We start from the raw sequence: 5,090 nt of genomic DNA, 5'->3' as shown, positions 1-5,090 counted from the left end.
CTGGACTTTGTTCTTAGACATGGACTGCCTGTGATCCAGTTTCCACCCAGGGAGCATCACTTTTGTGCCCAATCTGTGATCCCTACCCCCGATCCACAGTCATCATTTGCAGAACTCCTCCCTGAGTCCAAAACTCTAAGCCAGGTGATCCTCCACCCCCAGGGCCAAAGTGAGGGAATGGAGGGTCCTGGTGGGTGGTGGAAGAAGGATCGAAAGCTGACTTCCTCCTTCACTCGGCGTCTCCCTGCCTGTTTCTGCTGTGAACCTCAGCTGGCACTGGGCTTCAGCAAGGCCCCCGGCCTTCCTGTGGCTCAGAGCTTCCCCTCCTCACCTCTGGGGCCACAGTGGGGTGGGGGAATGGGGCTCGGGTTTCCTGATTTCTGTCATGTCTTGGTCCACAGAATCTTGGGGATATGAGGAGAGGGAAAATGAGAGGTTTGTAGGTCTAGTTCCAGGGGTTATAAAGCCACGGGCTAGCCTGGGAACTGCATTCCTCTGATGTGATGTGCATGTTTGAGAAAGGAATCATTCCTAATTCCAAATAGATGATTGAGAAACCTGTCCTTTCATCTGGAGATGACCTAACCCCTAAAATATGTTAAGTGAAGGACCTGATGGGTGAGTTACCTTTTATTAGACTATTTGGTTTGTATTTCCCAGCCTTTGATTGAACAAAGGATTGAATGCGGGTTGGCAATTTAAGATTTATGCAATTCACATTATATTATGAGAATAAACTAGTTCTAAAGGGGAAAAAAGTCCACATGACTCTTCCTGACACAAAAGAAACATCATGTTTACAGAATGTGGAATCTTGTTGGCAATGCCTACAATCTAGAGGAGCCCGAGAAGGAACTTGGGGTTTTTCTCCAAGGCAATAGCAGTTCTTCTGTTGACTCTTGATAAGGATGCCAGAAACACCAGAACATGCTTGACACTCACAAGGGAGCCAGCTCAGGATGTGGAGACAGGCTGCCCAAGGATGTTGGCATGTTACCTAAGCTCCCTGTGTCCCTGTTTCCTTGTCTGTAAGATGGGATAGTAATGATAGTATCTTCCTATCAGGGAGGTGCTGAGGATGCCTTGAAATAATTCCTGCAGGGAATGTGCTTAGCACAGAACCTTCACAGGTATCAGAGCTATTTACTGAAAATGAATCTTAACTCTCATCTTCAGTCGTCATCATCATTTGTATATTTTGGCTGTGATTGTGGTGCTTTCACGAGCATTGTTGTGTAAGCGTGGAGAGTGGGGGGGGCAGTGAGATGGATAGCCGAGATACTGGATGACTCCCACATGCACAGCCACCACCAGCAAATGCCACTCACCCTTATTCCCAGCAGAAGTGCAAACAACCTCAGGGTTGGCGGCATGGTCAAAACTGCACATGTTAAAAGCACCAGTGCCCCAAGGGATGTAGTGTCAAGCCCTGGTTAGCGTGTTTAGCATGGCCAGGCCTGGCGGTCGTCTTGGTGTCTCCATGGGACCAGTGGCCTGTGGCTGCCTGGCGGTCCACCACGAATTCCCAGGCCCGGAGTTCACTGGAGGCATCCGCTCAGTAAATACTTGTTCCCATTCTGGGTGGAAACTAAGTTACAGAACTCTGGCTACAACATGATTTGACACATTGTTCCACGGTCCCTTTGCTTTCTAAAATCTAAGAGCCATGACTCTTTCTGTCCTCAGTTTATAAACAGTTCTGTCAGTGCAGAATCAGCTCTCACTTCCTAGCTTCACGTTGTGCGGCTGCAGCATTTTATAAATATCTCCAACCTGTCAGCACTGGGGCTTAGGGGCCATGTGAAAGTTTACAGATGAGTTCCAGGTCAGAATCCTTTGGCAGGCCAAGGTCTGGGGCTTCGAGGCGGTGTGCCGAGTGGTTGGGATGGCCCAGAAGGAGGGGGAGCCCGGGCCGGAGTCCCAGGAGAGGGCCGCCGCATGGTGACGAGGGCAGCCTATGAGGACAGAAGGCCTGGCCAGTGTTCTTCAGGGACAGACACTGGAGGACACCGCATGTTCAATCCAAATTATTCCTGAGTTCAGAGCTGAGTCCAGAGATCAGGACAAGGCAAATAAGAGGCCTGTGCAGGGCCAGAGCTGGATTTCAGGGAGAAGCCAGGAAACCAGCTGTTGGCAGAATCTGGGAGCAGGCACCGGAACCTCCAGGACTGTCACTCAAGGACAGCATTGCCACCTGGTTTCTGACTTATCTGGTGCCTGCATGGCAGGTCCTGAGGCTGCTTTCGAAGTGAATCAAATGGTCAGAAGAGTCGGACACGACTTAGTGACTACTGAAAGGGTTAGTCACTCAGTTGTGTGCGACTCTTTGTGATCCCGCGGACTGTAGCCTCAGCCCATGGGATTCTCCAGGCAAGAATGTTGGAGTGGGTAGCCAATCACAACAAATGTGGTTGAAGGTGGGGAGGGGAGAGGAAGCTAATTTCTTCTCTGCCAAACCAGGAGGGAAGAGGAAAAACCATGGAATTGGAGCTGAATGTGAAGCCCAATACTTGGTTCTTTGTTCTATTTTGGGCATGAAATGGAGACATAAATAAATACATCCAAAATGAAATTATATTGCTTCCTAGTGATACTGGTGGTGATGGTGATTCAAAAATATAATTTATCCTATGACAAATTATTGATTGTAATTACCATGCCAGGCATGATAGTGTACACATCATAGTATTGTAATCCTACACTGAGATGGGATCTAGAGATTCCCATTTCACAGATGAGGAAACTGAGCCACCAAAAGCTTCATGTACCCAACCTGACCATGCAAGTCAGTGCCACAGCTGGAATTCTCACCAAAGTGTCTGATATTTCTTTCCATTTCTTCTCCCTCAATGCCACTGCCCTGTAGGCCTTTGGTCCTTTGACATCACCATAACCCAGCTTCTTCAGAACATTCCGGAAGCAGAGCAAAGGGCTGTGAACAGCATACAGTGCTCCCTGAACGACCTCAGGGACCTCATCCACTCCATCCTGGTCATGCTGGCCCTGGGGCCACAGCAGTTTGGCATGCTAGCCTGTAACCACAGGCCTCGTGCTATATATTTTTATGCAAGAAAGTGTACGATGACAAATGCCTGTTCTCAGAAGACAGCAAAGAAGGGCACTTCAACCTGAGAGGTAAGCAGAGCCCCATTAATACTGGCCCCAAATCCCACTGTTTCCAGTGATTTCCCCTAGTTGCTATGGGTGCATATCTTGTTCCACTGCTACATTTGAGAGCAATTATGTCATCCATCACCTCTGCCAACAGCATTAACTGCCTTAAATGCATATTTGGGGCGACAGTGACTTGCCAGAGTTTGAAAGGGGTCTGACTGGTGGCACAGGCATTAACAACTCAGATTCCACTCCAGCCAAATCAAAGGGGCTTGTTTTAATTTTCCCAGCATAACTCAGTCTTTCCAGGTTTTTGTTGTCCTTTTGGTTCTAAAATTAGGCAGGATCTTCGGTTAAAATTGCAGCTGGATCATGATCAATGATGTTTGGTCTCAGTTTATTGGTTTTTGTTCCACAGCTGGTTTGTGAATGTTCTTTTCTAAGGACTGAAGCTATTTGTTGAAGTAGATCATGGTAACAACCCTTGGGTGGTTTCTGGAGTCTAGGTCCAGGCCAGGAATCTGATGGTCCCTCAGCTAACTTGGGTAAGCTTTGTCTCAGTGATCAAGCTGAAACATCCAGTTTGACCAGTTAACTCTGATTAAGAAAACCACTAGTTTGTGATGAGCAAATGTCGTTTCTGGCTGCTTAAAACAGTCAACACTCAAACTAACTTTGGGGAACCTAGAAGAAAATCCCAATAGTTCTCTGCTTAAAATAACGAATTGCTATTTTGTAAATACTATGGAATTTTGAGCAGCAGATTCCCTGGTGGCTCAGATGGTAAACCATCTGCCCACAGTGTGGGAGACCCAGGTTCAATCCCTGGGTCAGGAAGATCCCCTGGAGAAGGAAATGGCAACCCACTCCAGTACTCATGCCTAGAAAATTCCATGGATGGAGAAGCCTGGTGGGCTACAGTCCACGGGCTCACAGAGAGTTGGACACTACTGAGCGACTTCACTTTCTTTCACTTTTTCTTTCTATGGAATGTAAATTCACTTAGAAGTGAGAATGAGGCTGGCAATGCAGGCCCCTCGGGCCTCAAAGTACAGAGAACCTTTGGAGGGGGAAGGTGACATTTGGGGAGTAGTGTGCAGCACACTCAATACCACCTTAGAGGCTCATGCTATTGGGAATGATTTTCTAAGACAGGGTTTTTCAACCTCTGCCTGGTAGAGATGTTGGATCAGATAACTCTCTGGTATGGAGGCTGTCCTGTGACTGTAGCACATTGTGCAGCCTCCACATGCTAGATGCCGGGAGCAGCCCCTGCCTACCCACTTGTGAGAATCACAGATGTCTTCAGACATGACCAAATGTCCCCAAGGAGGGTCAAAGAGCCCCCCCACCCAAAGCCCCTCTTAAGAATCACTGCTTAAGGGAAGCACGAAAACTAAAGGAAAAAAGAGTCCACCTATTAAAAGATAAAATGGCCAAAATTCATCCATCAGTAAGAAAATTTACAAAAAGGGGTTTTACACAGACCTGCTTCTTAGAGCTGAGTTGAGTGAAAACATGGGAAAGAGAAAATTTTGTGAACATTTTGCTTAACATAAGGTATTTTGAAAACATTATACTGTATATAAGTTCTGGTACTATTTAAGGTGCCACCTCCCCTAATTTTTATCCTTCCATGAAAAAACCTGAAAGACCATGTTACCATACACACAGACACAACCAACTGGGTCAGGAAACCAGAACTGTTCTTCACATGGATTCTTCACTAAGGAGGCTGCATTTTGAGGGGATATAGTACATCCTGTCCCGACCCTTGATTATCCTAATGAACATAAGTACTTGCACAGGGGAGTCTCGGAACATGTGTTTAATAAATCCATTCTGGTTTTTTAAAAGCTCCAGAATTGCAAGCAGCTTGAGTGTATAATTTATGTCAAGTCTGTACCACTGGCTCCCCACACCTGCACCTCCTGTCCTGGACAATTGTCTTCTTAGCTGTGCATTCTGCATTTTAA

The sequence above is a fragment of the Dama dama genome, chromosome 18 (assembly GCF_033118175.1).
Source record: "Dama dama isolate Ldn47 chromosome 18, ASM3311817v1, whole genome shotgun sequence".
Classification (NCBI taxonomy): domain Eukaryota; kingdom Metazoa; phylum Chordata; class Mammalia; order Artiodactyla; family Cervidae; genus Dama; species Dama dama.
The sequence above is the reverse complement of the archived record's forward strand: the minus strand, read 5'-3'. Positions refer to the sequence as shown.